The sequence below is a fragment of the Cryptomeria japonica genome, chromosome 11 (genome assembly GCF_030272615.1).
Source record: "Cryptomeria japonica chromosome 11, Sugi_1.0, whole genome shotgun sequence".
Classification (NCBI taxonomy): domain Eukaryota; kingdom Viridiplantae; phylum Streptophyta; class Pinopsida; order Cupressales; family Cupressaceae; genus Cryptomeria; species Cryptomeria japonica.
Genome location: NC_081415.1, coordinates 136,729,300 through 136,752,531, shown reverse-complemented (window position 1 = coordinate 136,752,531; position 23,232 = coordinate 136,729,300). Strand labels below are relative to the sequence as shown.

The window sequence follows — 23,232 nt, the reverse complement described above, 5'->3', positions numbered from 1 at the left end:
GAGGGTTATCTTAGGAACTACGTTTCCGCTCAACAGAAGGCTTGGGTTCACTGGTTACATTTGGGTGAACACTGTTACAACACCACCTATCACATGTCGATAGGCATGCCACCCTTCAAAGCTCTGTACGGTTATGAACCTTCTTCATTTGTTGACCTGGCATTGGGAGACAGTCGTGCACCGAGGGCCAAAGATTGGCTTTAGGAGAGTTTAGACATCCCGACATCTCTCAAAGATAACTTGCAGAGGGCTCAGAACCAATGAAAGATGTATGCTGACCGACACCGGTTTGAGCGAAATTTTGAGGTTGGCGATTTGGTATACCTTCGACTTCAACCGTACAGACAATCCTCCTTGAAGACAAGTGGTAAGGAGAAGCTGAAGCCACGTTTCTATGGACCCTACAGGGTGGTTCGGAGGGTGGGTGAAGTTGCCTACGAGTTGGAGCTTCTTGAGGGGAGTCGGATTCACAATGTTTTTCACGTGTCATGTCTCAAGAAGGTCGTTGGGCAGCATCACAGTGTCCAAGGATCTGCCACCCATCGACGAAGAAGGAAAACTAATTTTGGAGCCAACGGAGATCATCGATGTCAGAGAAAAGAGGCTGAGATCACGCACAGTCAAGGAGTTCCTTGTGCGCTAGAAGAATCTACCCATCGAGGATGCCACCTGGGAAGGCGAGCAAATTCTGGAGCATTCAAGCCTGCAATTGCTTGAGGGCAAGCAATTTTTGGCCTAGGAGGGCTGTGATGTCCCCGATGTAATTAAATAAATTTTTTTTACTTTATTGCATAGATGGCACACTCGCAGTGTACTCGACGAGTTTCAAAAACTCACCGAGTTTTTGAGCTCTGCAAGTTTTTTTGACTTTAACTCGCAGCAAAAACTCACCGAGTAATCGCCGAGTTTTTTGGTCTCTCCGTCAGGATTCATATATGGAATATAACATTTAAGTATAAGTGATTATACTTTAAGTTATATTCCATATATACTGTTAGTATGTTTGAGAGTGGTTTCGGACCTCCAGGAGTTATAATGCAAAATCTAGTTTTTGGAGGATTCTTCAATTTTCCAGACTTAGTCAAATTTCAAGATCATTCGGCGATGCCCCTTGACCCCAACTTGGGGGCGTTGCCCCCAAACCCCCGTTGAAAAATATAGGGGGAAACTGCGCTGATGGAAGTAGGGAAAATTTAATTTCCGAGTCTGATTAGGCTCCATATAACAACATAATTAGCATTGAAGAAATCCTGGTATTATACATTTTAGAGTTGAAAGTTTGAAACTATGAGTATGAATGATGAAATTTCAAATATGATGAAAGTTTGAAACTAGTTTTAGCTAGAGCTGGGAAGAGGAAGTTGTATTTACTTTTGGTTTTACAAAAACTATTTACTATTTTGCTTCCAGCCATCAACATTTCTCATGAGGATGCGATTTTGTAGACACTTTGCATTTAAATATATCTAGAATCAGCTTGTTTCTTTTGTGTTATCATTTATTGACTCATTGGATGCATCTTCTCATTAAATTTTGCAAAAAAAATGCAATATTTTTAAAAATAAAGCGTGTTTTTACGTTGCCGAGTTTTTCCCAAGTTTTTTTCTCAAGGGCTTGGCGAGTCGAGCCGAGTCGCAAGTAGTAGTTCAACTATGCTTTATTATAAGGCCCCAAATTTAATTAGATTAGACAAGTCTTGGTTGGTCGTGTCAGCCCGTTTGTAACCCTTCAGGAAGTTTCCCGGAGCCCATATATATGGTCGAGTTAGTCTTTGTCATAGGTATGCGAATTTGGTATTTTCTCTTTGTTTGTGCGAATTCTAGTGGAGTTCGGTTGTGAGCCATTTCGGAGGTGGAAGATCCTCCCTACTTGGCATCTGCAGTTTCGGTGGGATTCATCCCTCACCCTATTCTGCTCTGTGTACTTTTCCGGATCTGGCAAATCTGGAACCTTATCATTGTTGAAACAAATATTACTTCTAGTTGCAAATTTGACAATCTGGTATACATGCATGTCACTAAGTCCAAGGATTCCTAACATTTAGATGCTTGCAGAGACCAAACCCTTCACGCACATAGGTTGAAACCCAATGTACACCCCCTTCACCATACGGTCATTCTCACCACTGTACGGCCTGCTTTAACTCCATCGTACAGCCTGCCTTGACACCACTGTACGACCTGTTTCACCCCACCGTACAACCCTTACACCGTACAACCCCTCACTCCACCGTATGACATTTACACCATACGAGCCCCCCTCCTCATACCACCGTACGGTCACTCCTCTCCCACTATATAGTCTATCCACCATATGACCTTTCCCTTGCCAATTCAACAGTCCCTTCGCCCTTGTCAGTTACACTGTACGGTCAAGGAACATTACACACTTACAAAATTGAAGATGGTTGAGTCGGTTTTTAAGACAATTCTTTTTGTTGCTACTTGGGTGTGTAACATTGGAGTGCAAGTAGAGCCTTTCAGGAATGTGGTGTATATTTTTAAGTATGAGAAAAGTGAGATTGACAGTGGAATGATGCAGAGAGTTCTTGGTTAAATGATACACAACAGGGTTATGTATTTTTTTTGTACTAGTGTGTGCATGCAAAGATGAACTTCAAAAAGGAAAGATATGTAAAAATATTCTTGGAGCTGTGTTTGATGGAAAGAAGTTTTTACAATGGACTTTATTGCAAAGATGAGCCTTGCTGAAGGTGTCAAGAAGATAATTTTGCTATCTTCCAGTGATGTCAATACTTTAGAAATTGAGTTTGCTTGATACAGACAAGAATGTCTTGAGTTTTAAGTGTTTTATTTGTTGAAATAGATAGCTAGTTCGGATTATACTTGATTAAATTTTGATGTTGCCACTAATGTTGCCTAGTGGCAATTAAAATTTAAATATATATTAATAACTTGAGCGATTACATGTACTATTGGGCTGGGCCCAAAATTGAACAATATTGTAACTTATAAAATTAATGTAGGCCCCAAATTGACCGCTAAAGGCAGATTGTAAAATATGTAAAAGGGCGACAATCTTGCCCAGCTGACTTGGGTAAATTATGAGTATGAATCTTGTATATAAACAAGATTCATCTTAGACATCAAGCATCTCATCTATCAAGCGAATATAGCATGTGTCTTATGCGAACTGAATCTCCTATCATCCAAAGTTGTCACCTTGAGCAAATCTGATCATTGAATCAGATAATCAGTTTGTGCGAACTTGGGTATCATTGTGCGAAGTTGGTGAGTGATCTAAGTCTTCATTCTGCTGCGATCTGGTTTGATTATTGGGCGAACTTGTTAGGCATCTTGCTAGGCGAATTTGTGTCTTCATATTGCTGTGATCTTCCTCTCCAAGTAGCGTCAATATTCTGCCCCTTATGAGACAGCGAAATTGATATCCTGCAACAGCATATACATTGATTTGATTTGGGCAAAGTCTTTGTGAATCTGCACTAGATCGATAGCACAATCAGATAAGTAATCTGATCTGTATTGTACATGTAATCTGCTTATGATTAAAAGATTTGATCTGGATCTTTGATGCTGGGTTTTTCCTCCAAGAGGGAGGTTTTCCCAGGGTATTTTGGTGTCTTCTGTTTTATGAGTGTTTGCATTTCAAATTAATTTCTGAGTTTACTTAATTCTGATCACTAAAATTAACATTATTTACTACTGCATAAAACAGTGATCTTATTTTGTAATCGTGCTCTCAAATCTGAAAATTGTACTTATTAAGTTGGTGCTCAAATAGAGGTTGGAGCCTCTGGTGCATTGAGATGGTGCTCTTGTTTGTAACTGGGTTGAAGCCCATTGGGTTGGTGCCCATTTCTGATATTTATACCTATTGTTCACTGTGGTTTTTCACTCGAGAGGGTTTCCCACGAGATAAACTCTGTGTCACTGTTGTCATTGATGTCAACCGGTATGGGATGACTACCGGTATGAGAGGAACAAGTTATGTGCAACACTGTCAAGGAGGAGTACAGGACAGGTTGAGATATCTTTGATATCACTGTGTGTTGTAGGACACCGGTAAGGTAAGACAAAGCATCCCACTCAGAGGAATGATCACTGAGGTTACCGGTACACAAGTTAGTGCCTAACTTGTGTGGATGAGATGAGTAGGTTACCAGTATAGTGTATCACCGGTAAGGAAAGGATGTCAACTGGTAAGTGATGTGTTGACATAGAGTAGTTAGATCAACCAAGTGAATGGTTGTCAATAGGCAAGATGATGACCAGTGCACAAACAGGTTGGGCAAGGTGCTTGAGCGGTTGTTTGTGATGAAGAGGCGGAGTGCTATCAAAATCACATCAACACACGAGGAGAAGGATAAACAAGTCATCAGTATGCTGTGAGGTTGCAGAACAACGAGACTCTCACCGGATGAAGATGCAGTCATCTTGAGAAGCCACATGAGTGCATTGCAGGATGTAGATTACAAAGATTCACTCACACCGGTAAGTGGAACTTATCTCCTAGTATGCATAGTGTGCATCATAGTTCCATGAAATAAGGTAGATGAGGCAAAGGCAGGTGTTTGAAGGCTCACATCAGATCTACCGGTGAATCAAAGGAATGCCTTGAGTGCATGAAATCAGTGTTGTGCACTGGACTGTCTAAGAAGGCATGTTGAGATGCCGGTACAGATGATGGGTGATGAGTTTGTCACTTTGACAAACCGGTTGAGACATGGTCAGAGCTGATCAGAGAGAAGGCAAGGCTGAACAGATGCTATCAGAGGAGAATAGCCTGACTGAAGATGAAGTCTGTTGAAGGTTGTTGACATGGTGTCATCAAGAGGGTCTTACCGGTATGAATGTTCACCGGTAATATGGACGAGGTACAGGTGCAAAAGACTCCCCACCCGATGAAGTTGTGCATAAGGTAGGTTAGCAAGTATGTTGACTGATTGAGCAGTCCACTGGAAGAGTAGCAAAGTGCAAGGTGGATGACAGACCGGTTTGAGGGTTTAACCGGCAGGGTTAGTAAACCGGTAGAAGAGAAGAACCGGTTGAGTGTTTGGTCGGTGATTCCTGAACCAACACACCGATCCAAGCTGGCAGTTGGTCAACTCAGATGCCACGAGGAGATGAAGTGGCAAACATGCAGACGTCAGTGGAGTGCTGTGTAGAGATAGATGTCTCTACTGTTGTACATTCAATATGGATCCCGTGATTTATGGATCGGATCAGGAGAGTGTGGCTCGAGGAAGAATGAGCGACTGAGACAAATTAGGAAGTGGTTGGCACCTGGATCAAAGCAAGAAAGTCAGTCTGTGAGAAGACTTCTTGGAGGAAACAACAGATGTATTAATGGTTGTTTGACAGATGCAGGTCGAGATGAAGAGGCGTGTTTTCTATATTTGGAAAATGTGCATTGAGAGGCGTGACCATGGCGGAGATGAACAGTTGGCTGTCCTGGAGATCAGATCAGACAAGATCTGATTGGATTTGGTTTGCCTCGAGGTTGATGAGGAAACCCTAAGCACCCAAATGTTTGAATTGGTTTTTGGTGGGAAAACCAAGCTATAAATATGAAAGCCAAAATCAGAAAAGGTTGCTGCTAATGAGAGAGTTGTCACTGGATGAGAGAGTGGTGCTGCTGAAGAAAGGAAGATAGTGCTGCTGCGAAGTGATTAAGTGTTACTTTTGCATGTGAGAGTAGAGAAGTGTGAGTGAGAACCAGGTTGAAGTGCTCAACCGATAGTAGTGCAGAACCGGTAGCGTCCATACCGACAAAGCAGAAGAAAAGGAAGCTGCAGAGAAGGCAGACACAGAACCGACAGAGTATAGTACCGGTAAAGTGCAAAGCTGAGAGGAGGAGACCTAGTAGAGTAGAACAGAGGAGAGGTGAACCGGTAGAGTTTACCGGCAAGCAAAGCAACAAAAGAGTGAACCGGTGTAGCAGAGAAGGTATCTCACCGACAGAGAGGTATATGAGATGGTTACAAGATTCACTTGTAACAGTAGTATTAATTTTGTATGTAAAGTTATTTTTGTGAACACTGAGTTGTAGCTCACCGAGGTTTTTCCCATCTTGGGTTTTCCTCGTACATGCTAGTGTTATCTGATGACCCTTTTTGTGTTATTGCATTTGTGTTGGCTGTTCGAAAATTTTTATGATCACTTCTTCTAAGATTTGATGCTAAAGTTTTACCTATTGAAGAAATGGCTGATCTGGATAAGAAGACAGTAGACAAGTTGCATGGTATCCTAACAGCATATGAAATGCAAACAAATGTTGAATCTTCTTCAAGAAAGAAACTGCTTTCAAAGCTTCAAAGAAAAGAAAAGACAAAGGACATGTGTCTAGTGAAAGCACTGAGGAAGATTCAGATTGTGAAGCAGCCCATTTTGTGAGAAAATTAAAAAGGGTCTCTAGTAAATATAAGGGTAAGCTACCCTTAAAATGCTTTAACTGTGGAAAGATAGGACACTTTGCTTCAAAATGCTTGTATGAGAAGGAAGAGGACAACAACAGTGAGAAGGAGTTTAAATATAAAAAATAAGAAGTTTGTAAAGAAAGGAAAGAAGTCATGTAATTTTAAGAAAAATTTATATTCCAAAGAGGAAAGTTGTTCTTCAATTGAAAGTGGAGAAGAGTCCTTGAATGATGAAATCCTATTCATGGCATTAGAAGAGACGGTGACTGCAAATCAAGAAGAAGAAGATTATTTTGATGAAGAATAGGTTGAATTGATCTAGAGCAACAACTTATTAGTGCTCTTAATGAGATTAAGAAGTTGAGAAAGAAAAATCAAAATTTGAAGTTACTACTTCAAAATGAGAGTAACAAAATTATTGAAAAATCTTTTGCATTAGAGGCTACCGAAAAGATTATTGCTGATTTGAATTTTCAAATTTGCTATAAAATCCCTGACTGAGATCTAACTGTAATTGAATGTTTACGACCAGAATGTGCAAAAAGGTACTAATTAATTTAACCAGTTGGTCGTTGAAGTGCCTATGAATTAGTATAACCCGTACAACAAATTAACCTTCATACTTTGTAATTCAACATTGCTTAGATTGGACAGTAATAATACAAATTCAAGATCTAACATTGCATTGATTGAACCGTCATTATATTTAATATTATTTGGTTTAAGCATTTCTGGGTGCACCTGTTAGTTCGCAGTGCTGTCGATGCCATATTCGCTATGGTGTTCCTCCTGTAACATCTTTGTGCTCTCCTTGATTGGCTGCGTGAAGACTTCTGTTCGCGAACTTCAACTCTTCTAATCCTTACGGAGTAAACAATCAATAGTTGGTTGCACCCCCGTCATGGTAACTGCGTATGGTTCGCTCTTCTCACGTGAATAGTATTATATTCTCAGAATGTGCCTCTTAACCATGGTGCACAAGGTGGAAATTTCGGCTCCTCTGCAATCCGAGCAATCACACCCCGTCACGGTATTGGCATGTGTTGATTGGAACTCCCGCCGTGTGACACTCCATGATGTTTGCAATCTTGACTCCCGTCTCCACTCAACTGCTTACGCAGCCTCCTCCTTCCGACCAATTCACACGGTGCTCTGCAAATGAACGACACTTATAGTCTTTGCGGAGCCACGAAGTTCGTGTTCTGTAGAGTTTCAGATATGTCACACGAGGATGGTAGGTAGCCTGTACGTTGTATTGCTCGTATCTAACACCAATGCCTCAGCCTTTCCCTTGATCGGTGTGTAGAATACACACGTTTCGGCAATCTCATTCAAATATTCACGCTAATGTTCCACCTCTCGATTCAACATTTCTATTCCAGTAGGCCAGTATTTGTCTGGCGAAAGGAATTCATTTTTCACGTGTTGATATCACGCAGATAATCAACTGTTACCTTCTCCAAGTCTGGTTTGAATCAAAACTCATATATTCATCTCGGGTGCTGCCCATCCTTTTATTGTCAACAGTTGGTTAAGAATCCTGTAATAGTTAGGATCAATTACGGTGTTTAAACAAATACATGTAATTAAAAGACATTCTTGTAAATATTAATTATTTATATAAATGAATGGGAAGATTTATATAAAATATATAATATATATTTATACTCTCGTTAATTATTTATTAGGGGACATGACAGTCTCCCCTGCCTCGTGTTGCTTGCCCTCAAGCAACTCCAAAACTCTTTCATTTTCCCAGCTGGCATCATCCTGAGGCAAATTCTTCCTTTTGATGAGATATTCTTTGATAGTTTTGTTCCACAGTTGCCTGTCCCGTGTTTCCAAAATTACTTCTGGTATCATTTCGAGCTTCCCTTCATCATTCAAAGGAGGTAAATCTTTGGACACTGACACTTGCTGTCCTAGAGCTTTCTTGAGACAAGACACATGAAATACATTGTGTATCTTACTATCCACTGGTAAATCAAGTTCATAGGCAATTGTACCAACCTTCCAGACTACCTGATAGGGACCATAAAACTGAAGTTTTAATTTTTCAGACCCACTACGTTTGAGAGAAGATTGCCGATAAGGTTGCAACCTGAGAAATACCAAATCCCCCACTTCAAAATGGCGTTCAACTTGCTTTTTATCTGCATAGATTTTCTACTGATTCTGAGCACATTACAAATTCTCCTTAAGAGCTGACAAAATGTCTTGGCTTTCTTGAAGCCAATCATGAGTTTTAGGAACATTGCTCTGTTCAAAAGAAAGGTCAAGAAAAGAGAGTACATCATAGCCATATGATGCTTTGAAAGGAGACATACCAATTGACATATGAAAGGTAGTATTATAACAATATTCACCCAAATATAACCAACGAACCCAAGCCTTATGATGACCGGCTACATAGTTATGAAGATAACCTTCGATCCACTTATTTACTATTTCCGTCTGTCCATCGGTTTGCGGATGATAGCTAGTGCTATGATTCAACTTTGTACCTGTCAATTTGAAAAGCTCCCCCCAAAATATGCTAAAAAATCTGCTGTCTCTATCACTGATTATAGTTTTTGGTAAACCATGTAAATGGAAAACCTCTCTGAAGAATAACTCTGCAATCTGAACTGTTGTAAATTCTGTAGTGATAGAAAAAAAGTGCGCAAATTTAGTTAATCTATCAGCCACAACAAAAATACAATCTTTACCTTGGGATTTTGGTAAACTTGTGATAAAATCCATTGATATAATTTCCCATTTCTGATCTGGTATAGATAGTGGTTGTAATAACCTTGCAGGATAAGTTTGCTCTGCTTTATTTTGCTGGCAGGTGGTGCATTCTTTGACATAACTTAGGACATCGTTTTTTAATCCTTTCCAAGTTAACCTTTCTCTTACCTGATGATACGTTTTGAAGTATCCAAGATGCCCTGCTAGAGGAATATCATGCATAGATTGGAGAATTTTTTCTTTCAACTTTGATCCTGGAATTAAATAAATCCTGTCCTTGTAATAAATAATATCATAACAACTTTATATTTATCATCTTGTATATTACCATCTAGCAAATCACATGCAAAAGAATCCTTTGAATACTTGACCAGCAATAAAGATTTCCAATCAGCTGTTACTATAGATTACGCATTGATTTCAGGCCTTCTTGATAAACCATCTGCAACAACATTATTTTTACCCTTTACATATTCAATCTCAAAGTCATAAGCTTGAATCTTACTGATCCATTTTTGTTGCCTGTCATTTAAATCTTTTTGTCCCAAGAAATATCTCAGATTGTTATGGTCAATTTTCACTACAAATTTGCTACCAACCAAATATTACCTAAATTTTGTCAATGCATGCATGATTGCCAACATTTCTTTATCATAGATAGAATACAATTTCTCAAGCTTATTAAGTTTCCTGCTTTCATAAACTATAGGATGTTTGTTTTGCATTAAAACTGCCCCTATTCCATCCCCATAAGCATCACATTCCAACACAAAAGGCTGATTAAAATCTGGAAGAGCAAGTACTGGGCAAGAACTCATTACCTTTTTAAGTTTCTCGAATACCTGTTGAGCTTCCTCGGTCCATCGGAATGCCCCATTTTTGGTAAGATCTGTCAAGGGTGCTCCAAGTTTTGAAAAACCTTTGACAAACCTCCTGTAATAACTGCATAAACCAAAGAATCCCCTTAATTCTGTAAGGTTCCGTGGTGGTGGCCAATCCAAAATGGCTCTTATCTTTTCTTGATGAACCTGTACCCCTGTTGCACTAATCATATGCCATAAATACAAAATTTCAGTCATTCCAAATTCACATTTAGATGCCTTCACATACAGTGATTGTGATTCCATAATACCAAGAACTATATCAATATGTTTCAAATGCTCTTCCTAAGTTTGGCTATAAATCAATATATCATCCAAGAATACTAGCAAAAATTTCCTTAACTGTTTGTTAAAAATATGATTCATACAGGACTGAAATGTTGCCGAAGCATTTGTTAAACCAAACGGCATAACCAAGAATTCATAATGACCATAATGACAACGGAAAGCAGTTTTATGAATGTCTTGTTCTCTTAACTTAATCCGATGATACCCTGATCTCAAATCAATTTTAGAAAAGTATACAGCACCATGCAATTCATCTAACAATTCATCAATTCGAGGAATTGGATACCTGTTTTTGATTGTTTTCTTGTTAAGAGCTCTGTAATCAATACACATACAAAGAGTTCCATCCTTCTTTTTAACCAACACTATAGATGAGGCAAAAGGACTAAAACAAGGTCTAATGTGCCCCATATCCAATAATTCCTTAATTGCTTTTTCTATTTCATCCCGGAATGTTTTAGGGTGCCTATAAGGAGTAGTGATAACTGGTTTAGCACCTTCTTCTAATTCAATAGTATGTTCAAATCCTCTATCAGGTGGGACTCTTGGAGGAATATCGCTGAAAACCAAATGATGTGAATCTAATACTGTTAACAAATCATCCTGATAAGATTTAGATTCAAAGCTTGATACCTTGTTGGAGATTAAACATTGTGTTGACCATGCCACGTCTCCATGTCTGAAAATAGCCTCCATTCTTTTAGCACTGACGATCCTGGGACCACTGTTAGACATACCACGAAGGACTACCTTCTTATCATCAATTTTAAAGGAGAATTCCATTCTTTTAAAACTCTGTGTATATTCATCTAATGTCTCCATCCACTGTATACCCAAGACAACATTAGTGTTAGCCAAATCAATCACATAAAAATCATCAGTAACAGGGTAATGCCAAGAGTAATATTCAATTTAGGAACTTTATGAGTGCTAGATAAATTAGTTCCTCCTGCTACTCTAACATCAAATCCCTCATGTTTTTCAGTCTGCAAGCCACGTCTTTCCACAAGTGCTGCATCTATAAAATTATGTGTTGAACCACTATCTAGCATAACAATCACACGTTGTCCATTCAAAACTCCTCTAACTCTGAAAATATTATAATGGGGAGTTCCCGTCATAGACGCTATTACTCCTTGTTTAGTACCTGTTTCTGACTTTGTGTTCTGTGATGCTCGTTCTATGTTAGGATCAACATTCTCTTCATCCTCACTGTCAGACATAACCTCAATATAATGAATTTTTCCCTTCCCTAAATATCTATGTCCAAGTTGACATGCTTCCCTACAACTGAAACATAGTTTTTTTCTTCTGAGCTCTTCTTGCTCCTTATCTAACCTGTTTTTAGGGAAATTATCTTTGTTGAAGGGTTGTTTGTCTTTTTCTGGTTTAGGAGGTGGTCCTTTATTAAAAAAATTTCCTTTTGAAGATGGTTCTAATTCTCTTGCTCTTTTGACAGCAGTTTGTAAGGTCAGAGGGTTTAAGGACTTAACCCAACCTTTGAGGGAATTAGACAATCCATCTATAAATATTACAATCTTGTGCCTTTCTAAAATTTCAGTGACTAAGACAACCAATTTTTCAAATTCAGAAATATATTGTTCAACAATTCCAGTTTGCTTAAGCTGAGTCAAATCCTTAAGATGTAATTCAGGATCTTTAGAATCAAACCTATCAGTAAGTTTCTTAGTGAACTCAACATAAGTACCTATCAAATTATGACCCAAGGTTATTTGCCCATGGTGCCACCATTCATGTGCTACACTGTCAAGATGTAATGGAGCATATTTAATTGCCTCTCTTCCAACATAGGGTTTAATTGGAAGCATGTGTCTAATTTTTGCACCCATGCCCGAGCAGTTGTTTTACCTGTTCCATCAAAATAAGGAATGGACACTTTACCATTTTTCCTTTGCAATTCACTGTTATTTCCTCGCTGTCCTCTTGGCCTATGTTTCATTCTAACATCTAAATATTTTCTAAATGTCATGGCTGATCTGAATTCTTCACCGGAACCTAACCAATCCTAATGTATTTCTTCCTATATTTCTCTTATTGTAGGTTCATTTTCAGGCTGCTGGTTTCTAGCAATAAATGTTGGCATAAATGGTCTAGCTGTTCCTCTTCTTTCTGGCTGATTATTAACTGACTGTTCATCTCTACCCCCATTGTTTGGCCCATTATTTTGATGTTGATTATTCTGTCTTCCGTTATTTTGGTGCTGATTTATATTATTAGCCATAAATTGGGTCATCAAGTTGGTCATCCTGTTAACATTATCTTGCATATCTTGTTGACTTCTGATTAATGCAGCCAATAAGTCCCTATTGTTATCCAGGTCTCCCATGTTGGTTTCAAAAATAAATTCCTCGTCAGTTTTTGTGTGGCTATCCTCAATTTCAAACGGAATAGCTGAACTACTCTATGCTAAAGGAGAGTTTGGGAATCTGTTTTGACGGGCCCTAGTACTTCGGAAATTATAATTTCCCTGGTGCATACTCAATTGTGCATTAAGTTTTCATGAAGTTTCAATACCCTACAGGCTGGCAAGATTCAAAAGCTCTGATACCACTGTAAAATCCTTGACTGAGATCTAACTGTAATTAAATGTTTACGACCAGAATGTGCAGAAAGGTACTAATTAATTTAACCAGTTGGTCGTTGAAGTGCCTATGAATTAGTATAACCCGTACAACAAATTAACCTTCATACTCTGTAATTCAAAATTGCTTAGATTGGACAGTAATAATACACATTCAAGATCTAACATTGCATTGATTGAACCATCACTATATTTAATATTATTTGGTTTAAGCATTTCTGGGTGCACCTGTTAGTTCGCAGTGTTGTCGATGCCATATTCGCTTTGGTGTTCCTCCTGTAACGTCTTCGTGCTCTCCCTGATTGGCTGCATGAAGACTTTTGTTCGCGAACTTCAACTCTGCTAATCCTTACAGAGTAAACAATCAATAGTTGGTTGCACCCCCGTCACGATAACTGCGTATGGTTCGCTCTTCTCACGCGAACAATATTATATTCTCAGAATGTGCCTCTTAACCATGGTGCACAAGGTGGAAATTTCGGCTCCTCTGCAATCCGAGCAATCACACCACGTCACGGTATTGGCATGTGTTGACTGGAACTCCCGCCGTGCGACACTCCACAATGTTTGCAATCTCGACTCCCGTCTCCACTCAACTGCTTATGCAGCCTCCTCCTTCTGACTAGTTCACACGGTGCTCTACAAATGAACGACACTTATAGTCCTTGCGGAGCCACGAAGTTTGTTTTCTGCAGAGTTTCAGATATGTCACACGGGGATGGTAGGTAGTCTGTGCGTTGTATTGCTCGTATCTAACACCAATGCCTCAGCCTTTCCCTTGATCGGTGTGTAGAATAAACACGTTTCGGCAATCTCATTCAAATATTCATGCTAATGTTCCACCTCTCGATTCAACATTTCTATTCCAGTAAGCCAGTATTTGTCTGGCGAAAGGAATTCATTCTTCACGTGTTGATATCACGCAGATAATCAGCTGTTACCTTCTCAAGTCAGGTTTGAATCAAAACTCATATATTCATCTCGGGTGCTGCCCATCCTTTTATTATCAATAGTTGGTTAAGAATCCCGTAATAGTTAGGATCAATTACGGTGTTTAAACAAATACATGTAATTAAAAGACATTCTTGTAAATATTAATTATTTATATAAATGAAAGGGAAGATATATATAAAATAATTAATATATTTTTATACTCTCGTTAATTATTTATTAGGGGACATGACAATTGCCGAGGCAAAGAAAATTGAAGAAGATGTTAGAAGATAGCTTAAAGATAAAGAACAAAACTGTGAGAAGCTCGAAGCTGAAGTTGTTTCTTTGAGAAGGCTGGATTAATCTTCAAAGTTGCTGAATCAAGAAAACACCTTTCAAAAGTGTACTATGTCTTTGGATGGCTTACTAAATTCTCGGAAACAGTCTCTTGATAAAAGTGGAGTGGGCTAGAAGAAGGTCAATGTTCAAAGTTCTTTGAAGGCGAACAATAGAAGTCCAATGCTGATCACACAAGAAAATCTTTCTTTAAAAACAAGAATGGTGCCTTCAAAGGCATCCTATTGCTGGATAGCCACACATGGGTGGGTTTAACAACTCCTACTTCTATGGTTATTCTTTACTTGTAATTATTTTGGTCACAAGGCCATAAATTGTAGGGTGTTTCCTAAGAGAGATTTCAGTTTTGCAAACAAATATTCTTTTGCACCTCTTAGAAATTATAATATCATTTGTTATAAATGCAATACTTTGGCCATTCGGCAAGAGTGTGTAAAAGTGGCTTGATAGATATTGCTAAGAAGGATGAAGCAAAATGAAAAGTGAAGGAGAAGACTAAAGTATGGAGGAAGAAGGAAAAACAGAGTACAAAAATGTCCTTGGTTGTGCAAACTGCATTTCTTGCATAAAACGAGAAAGATACATGGTGTGTTGACAGTGGTTGTTCCAAGCACATGACTTGTGATAAGAGCAAAATTTTGACTCGTAAAAGAATAAATGGAGGCAAAGTCAGATTTGGAGGTAATTTTTCAGCAAGAGTTGCAAGCAAAGGTACTCTTGTTCTAAATGATGGAGAAACCAAGGTTGAAAATGTTTGGTATGTTTGATGCTAAAGTGGATCAGATTTATATATAGGTAAATTTTAATTATGATATGGTACTTATTAACAAAGATGTCAACTGTATGTGCAGGGATATGACTGTTGTATGTTATTTCACAATAATGATGCTCTTGTTTATCACATTAACCTTGCCTTCAATCCAAGAATTTTGCAGATTACAAAAGCATAGAATAAATGTGATACTCACAAGTGTTTATTAGTTTCACGGCTGTCACCTTTTCCATATTGTCGATCTGCTAACTGTTCTCCTTATCGGTTTTCTTCCATTGACAACATGGCCTTTATACTCAATAGTGGACCACAAAGGAGTCACGACTCCTTGTGGAACCGACATGATTCCTCAAGGAGTCATGACTCCTATGTGGAGCACGTTGGAGCCTTTGACTAACACACAACCCACGATAATATCGTCGGGTTCCAAATGCTATGCAATCATTTTACTAAATCGGCAATGTTAATAATGAAATAACATAATTAATATCATGAATGATTAGTAACACAAGGTTGTTACTAATTATTCATAATATTGATTATAATATTAATCATAAGACTAACCGATCAATAAATAAATGGTCACATAGATAAATATCTATCTATATGTGATCAGAATAACAAGGATAGATTTACGAATAAATACAAGGAAAATGTCTAAGGTCGTAAGGCCAATTAGACATTTGGTTCATCCGACCGATGCTATCTATTTTAACACTCCCTCTTAGCAAGGGAGGATAACCTTCTATCCTACAACACCTTATTATGATCACAATAGATTCATCTAGAAGAGAGAGAAATATCACCTCACTGTGAACACAATAGCTTCATCTATTGTGTGAGAGAAAGATAACACCTCACTGTGATATTAGGAGTTATGGCATATCCACGGATATCATGTCACATGATGTCCACCATAAACCTTTTAATGTAATATCCATCATTATGGCCTGTCCACGGATATCACGTCTCATGATATCCACCATCATGGTATAACTAAAGATATTACTTCATGGCATGTCCACGGATTTCACGTCACATGAAATCCACCATGAGTATCTCTTTATGTAATATTCACCATTATGGCTTATCCATGGATACCACGTCTCATGATATCCACCATTATGGCATATCCATAGATATTACTGCAGAGATATAAACCATTATGACATGTCCATAGAAATCACGTCCCATGATATCCATCATAATGGAATGATTAATCAATATCATAAGATCGTCACCTTACGATAATGATCAAATGTACAAGTGTTCATTATTGAGAGATCGTCACCTCACAATAATGTTCACAGGGGCTCATCAAGCATTGAACCAATGTTGTCATGGAGTCAAACACATGACATTAATCATGAACCATATCAGATTAATAAGTTGCATTAATAAGAGTTTACACTTTAAACATCTTATAATAAGAAAGAATACATTAGTATAACAAACAATACAACCAAATCAATGATGTTGAGACTCAATCTCAGCCAATGCTACATTTTCCACTATACCAAGCCTATCTCGAAAGTACACAAACTTTATTCTGGAGAGAGGCTTGGTGAGAATGTTTGTCGTCAATTCATTAGTACTAATGTTTCTTAACTGAATAACATACCTTTCCACTTGACCTCCACATGCTTTGACCTTTCATGAAATACAAGGTTGGAGTTTGCATCACTCTTGGTGTATTCCAAGCTCATCAAGTATTCATCTATCCAGAAATATCATGACTTAGGAGTCAGCATAAAGGGCCTTTCAGTCTACATGGGAATCCATCCCATGAATCATAATCTTTTGACTGATCACTAAAGGAATGATCTCGACATAGTCCACTCCCTTTGATTCAATATGACTAAGATTCTCAGATATCAATCGAAGCATATCTTCTTAGTTTCTCCCTCTGTCACAGAAGCATCCCTTGCTCACATGGACCTAATAATAGAAGATGTCTTGCTTCAAGAGACTCTAATTTTCTAGTATGATCCTCATATGTATGAAAGTGCAAGATCCAAAATCACAATGGAACTATAGTCATAAGATCGAGCTCTAGACAAGAATATGATCGTCTTGAGAGTTAGAACAAAATCCCCAAGCAGTATGCTCCCTCTCACTTGGAGAGCCCTCTTGTCTCAACTTTTCTTTGTAACCCTAGATGTCATCATCCCTTGTACGAATGCCTCAATAATTACCTCCAATGGACTAATGCACATTAGCAAGTAAATATAAAAACATGGAAATGTAAAATCTCATAATCTCAACTGAAAACACTATAGCTTGAAAAACCAGCAGCCTGTGGTTCTAAAGATGTCCTGTATGTAAGGGACAAGTTTCTCATAGTAAATAAGATATCCAGTTGCAGCTTGTCGTAAACAGACATCTGTTGACAATGTTGATTCATAAAAGAAATGCATAATGTAATTGCATGAAATAATAACTAGATATGGAGTTCATGTACATTATTCAACCATAAAAAAAATACTTATCTCTTTCAAGTCAGAATATGAATCCATTTGAATCCTTTTGTGGAAGAGTTTCACCAACATCCGCAATGGAAGCTTGAGGCATAGTCTTGGTTGGACATTGCATCGCATAGTGACCATATTTGTCACATCTAAAGCATTGGATTTCTGAACTGTTCTTCCTTCTTTTGTGTGTAAGAGCACCATTTGATTCCTCATCTTTCTTTCTTTTGGAGTGTCCTTTCTTACCCTTCTTATTCGAGGAGCATGGAGCAAGAACATGAATATCTTCATTTATAGAGCTTTCGCCAATACCTCTTATTGCCAATCTAGACTCTTCTTGAATGTAATCTTGCTTTAATCGATCAAACTTAGGAAGTTTTGATCCTGCAATTATCCCTTGAATAAATGCCTCACATGAGGAGGGGAGACCATTTAGTGCTAGCATGGTTAACTCTTTGCTCTCTATTGTGTGACCTATAGTAGAGACTTGATCTTTCAATTTAGTAATCCTCATGAAGTATGAGGTGATGAATTCGCCTTTTGTCATTTTGACATGATGGAGTTGTTGCTTAAGAGCAAGAGCTCAACTTGTGTTGTTTATTTCATACATGTTCTCTAATGATTTGAACATGCCATAGGCAGTCTCCATCTTGGAGATAATTGGCACAATATGATCTTTCACCGAGTCACCTAACATCTTCATGGCTTTATAGTTTATTGTTCTTTCTCATCCACTGAAGATTTTCATCTTCTTCTTCTGGTTCCGGTATGGCTTTCTTCACAAATCCATCTAATTCGTTTTCACTTAAGGCAAGCATGATCGTAAACTTCCAAGATACAAAGTTGGAAGCCCCTTCAAGTTGATCCTCAAATCTAACACCATTCACCATTTTGAAGCAAAGAAGGGAGTTGAAGAATTTGAGAATATATAGTGCGTAGTCTCACCTATATAAATCTGACCCGATCTTTTTCTTATGCTGGCTCTGATACCATGTTAAAGTGAAACAGATTTATATATAGGTAAATTTTAATTATGATATGGTACTTATTAACAAAGATGTCAACTACGTGCAGGGATATGACTGCTGTATGTTATTTCACAATATTGATGCTCTTGTTTATCACATTAACCTTGCCTTCAATCCAAGAATGTTGCAGATTACAAAAGCATAGAATAAATGTGATACACACAAGTGTTTATTAGTTCCACGGCTGTCACCTTTTCCAGATTGTTGATCTGCTAACTGTTCTCCTTATCAGTTTTCTTCCATCGATAGCATGGCCTTTATACTCAATAGTGGACCACAAAGGAGTCATGACTCCTTGTGGAACCGACATGTTTCCTCAAGGAGTCGTGACTCCTATGTGGAACACGTCGGCAGCCTTTGACTAACACATAACCCACGATAATATTGTCGGGTTCCAAATGCTATGCGATCATTTACTACATTGGCAATGTTAATAATGAAATAACATAATTAATATTATGAATGATTAGTAACACAAGGTTGTTACTAATTATTCATAATATTGATTATAATATTAATCATAAGACTAACCGATCAATTAATAAATGGTCACATAGATAAATATCTATCTATATGTGATTAGAATAATAAGGATAGATTTACGAATAAATACAAGACAAATGTCTAAGGCTGTAAGGCCAATTAGACATTTGGTTCATCCGACCGATGTGTTGACGTGTCTAAAGTCGCATTGCTGCACACTTAGCCTTGAATATTCGCGTCTTTGGACTTCATAGTCATCAGAGCAGTTTTTCCAATAATCTTCAACTGATTCTTTTGCTTTGTATCGCCTACCATAGGCTCTCTTTGCCAGATTGTCGTGATCAAAGCATTTCCTTGGAAAATGCTCCTATAGGCCATAGGAGGCCAACTCTGCAAAGGATTCCTCCGCTTGGGATGGGCTCTTTAGATGGACATCTTGGTTGCCTATAATCATGGGGAATGCAAATCCAACCTACTTCCTGTCCTTGAGTAAGCTGCCTGCTGGACGTGACTACCTTGCGACCTCCATAAGAACTATCTTGTTGGTTGGGTACCGTGGAAGTCGGAGAGGGGCACCCTCAAAGCCAGCTATCTAGATATAGGAGAACCTTGGGAACTGGATGAACCAGATCCCATACCTCTGCACTAGGATAGTAGCTTGCTTTGAAAGCCTTATGTGTAATCCTCCCTGCATTAGCCTGACCAAGCACATTGTGAAGGCGTCATTAACGCGCTCATATTGACCAAATGCATAGGCCGAGCTGTTCTTTTCTCTTTGAGCTATATCTTGATAGTGTAGATGTGGGTAACAATCGTATACTTTTACTTGATCAGGTCCATTCCCAATTTCACCTTTCATTATCAAACCTAGCAGTGGCTGGTTCTTGGCGAACATGTAGACCAAATAGGAGGTCATAGTGAAGTACTTCTTTGTCTCAAGTTCGATCAGCTGAGTGTGGATGTTGTCACTTATGATCTGGGCCCAGTCAAACTTGGATTTCCCAGCGAAGTCTCAAGTTCGATCAGCTGAGTGTGGATGTTGTTGCTTATGATCTGGGCCTAGTCAAACTTGGATTTCCCAGCGAAGACCTGCTCTGTGAAGTAAAACATCCATTCTTCAAAGTAATTGGATTGGGGAAGTCCCATAATCCTGCTAAGCAATGTGACCATGTCCCCATGCTCGTTGTGAAAGTCGCTTCTAGGGGTCTTTTTCCCAATCTTGACGCTTGGAGGTCTTCTCTCCTTGTACCACTCTTCATTCATCAGTGTTCTGCATCTAGCGGGATTCATATCATACACCCCCTGCGCTTCATCTATAGTTGTGGTTGTGGGGTTATTTGGGAAGGGAATATCAAATGCGTCGCCAATGGCTTCAGGAGTGAAGTTAGCGAGGACCATGTCCTCGAGGAGCACCAATCTAGAACCTGGCTGGTAATGCCGGGCAGCCTCTACTACTAACTCATAGTTTTGCACTACCGAGGGAAAACCTGCCGCTTGGGCGATGCCACTTTCCATCATCTGCCTAGGTCTGCCATAGACATTAGGGGAGAAGACTCGGTTTCTGAAATCTTGGATATCAATATGGCCCAGGTCAGTATCACTGACACTGTCCCAGACACTCTGAACTTTTGACTCCCTCAGTCCCCCTCTTTGATATTGATACTTCATCCTTTCGACTCTGCGAGGGATATCTAATTTGGATGCTCGCGATGTCTCGGCTGTAGCAGGGGTCTTTGATGATTCTACTGCCGATTTAGGCATTTATCCTACACAACCGGATGCGGATTACGAGGCAATTTATAAAGGAAGTAAAGCGGGTTAGATAAAGGATATGCCAGCATACAAGGATCAATTCAAAAACCAAATTGAAAGAACAGCATGACATCTTTAGCTAAAAGCTTGATTGATTTAAACATGAATATTTATGAAGCTTTTCGATTGCAAATTTATACTCAGGCGTTTTAGGATCAATTTTCAAAATGGACAAAGCTTGAGAAATTTTCCTAAGTCTGAAAATGCATTTTCTAGCTGATTCTTAGGAGTAAATTCTGATTTCAAGTGCTTTGCATGACGTCTTATAAACGAGAAAAGATGCAGTTTTTAAGACTTAATCATTTTAATTCATTTTGTGCACGCATCTATATGATTTTGCAAATATTTCGAATGATTTCAAGAGAGGTGAAGCACACTTACTTGGCGAAAATGAATGGCGTGAATTCGTACAATTGGCCTTGCAAGAATGAATTCCAAATTTCGGATGGGGGAGTCTGCGATTTGAATTTTAACGGTTAACTCCCTATTCAAATTTTCGCGCCTATGGTTTGGAAAGAAAATGCAGATTTACACTTAGACTTAGCAATTTTATTACCTTGGTGATTTTGGCAATTTACTTCAGCGATTTTTTTAACACATTACTTAACCTTCCACACTTCTCCGCAATTGTTACAGGTTCAAGGCACTTAAAAAGGGGTTTGGAGAGTTTTTTACAAATCGCGACGAACTTTGGTGTTTTATCGCTCCCTATAAGGTATGAAAACCTTGACTTTCAATAACTTAAAGAAGAATCGCGGTAATACCTTTAAATGGCGAATTTTGGAAAATGAGACATCTTTGCAAGTTTCAACCCTACGCGAAGGAGAATGGAGTCCGTGGGAAACACTTACTGCGCAATATGCCATATAACGCGAACCCTGGCAAATAGGGGGTTTTTCCTCTATCTTCGAACATTATCTTCTCACCTTTTCCTCCTAAATCGCGATTTTCGGCAATTGGGAGGAGTTTGTAAATTAATGAAAATCGCGATGTCCTTCGGTAGGTGAACTTCGGCCATTTGATTGCTTTTTGCGAGTTTTACTTTCACGCACTCTACCCTAACTTCGGGTTTTTGAGGCAGTTCGTAAACTTCGGACTTTTCGCGTTTATCCCTATTATGCGAATTTAGGAGTTTAGTGGGTCTTTGCCAATTTCGGCATTTCAAGGGGTTTTGCCAATTTTCAAACTCTACTTTCCACGCGCCTCGCGATTTTTAGGGATATGGAGGCTTTTAAAACTTTCACTTAAAGTGCGAACTTCGGCGATTTGGGTGTGTTTGCCAACTTCGCACCTTTAACTTGAAATGTCATTTTCGGGGTTTTGACCCATTTTGAAAACTTCGGACCTTTTGGTCATTTTGCCAATTTCGGACCTTTTGGTCATTTTGCCAATTTCGGACCTCCTGGTCATTTTGCCAATTTTGGACCTTTTGGTCATTTTGCCAATTTCGAACCTTTTTAGTGCCAACTTCAGGATACGGAGGAGGTTTCTCAAAAATTTACACCTCTGCACCCTCTTATCTCTCTTATATCCTTGTGCGAAAATCGGTGTCTTTTGGGTCCTCATGCGACTTTCAGATGCTTTATCCTTTACTTGGCGGATTTTGCTAGTCCCTATCATCCCACGCCTATCTAAGGCGATTTTACAAGCTTAGACAATCTCTTGGAATTTTCATGCCGAAAGGTTCAACTGACCTCATGGATTCGCAGGCTCCTCCGCTGAACATCATCATCTTATGGACTGACTACGGGCTCGCTCAAAAGGACGCGAGACACTCTACGTGGAACTCAACAGGGCGAAGACGAAAAAGCCCAAAAAGGGAAAGGGGACCCTGTCAACGACAGGGAGTGTGTGCAACGCACAACATGATGCTATCTATTTTAACATTTGAAAGACAACCTTCTGAGTGTTAGCCAATTATGTGATCAAGGGTATGATCTAGTTTTCAATTCAAATTGTTGTGTCATTAGTAAATGTGGAAAGCATGTTGTTGATGCAAGTAGAGCAGCAAATAATTTATATATTCTTGATGATACTAATGGTGAGAAGTGTTGCTTGAGTCAGCCTGATGAAACCTGGTTGTGGCATAGGAGACTGGGCATATGAATTGTGACAATTTGGTTCAAATCAGCAAGAAAGAAGCCGTTAGAGACATGCCACAGCTTGAGAAACTAGTAGATATTGTTTGTAAGGATTGTCAAATGGGTAAGCAAACTATAGCAAGCTTTAAATCACTTTATTTTAAATAATTATTAATTAACTATTAGTTGCCTTAAAATAACTTTAGACAACATAATAGTTTAATTAATTAATTATTTATTTATTTTATGCCTGAAAAATAGAACATTACAAGGAAGCAATGTGCAAATTATTTTGTTGGATTAGATTAATCCAATATCATACTGGATTATGAATTGAGTTTGAAGGATTTGGGACCAACGGTAGAAAAAGCTGTGGAGAGCAGATAAGCTGTAGAATCAT

General features: G+C 38.7%; 1 protein-coding gene across 2 annotated transcripts in view; it reads right to left on the bottom strand.

Moving 5' to 3' along the window:
* LOC131032643 (uncharacterized) overlaps positions 1 to 23,232 on the bottom strand; it is a 249,297-nt gene that overhangs the window by 9,221 nt on the left and 216,844 nt on the right. The window lies entirely within an intron of this gene.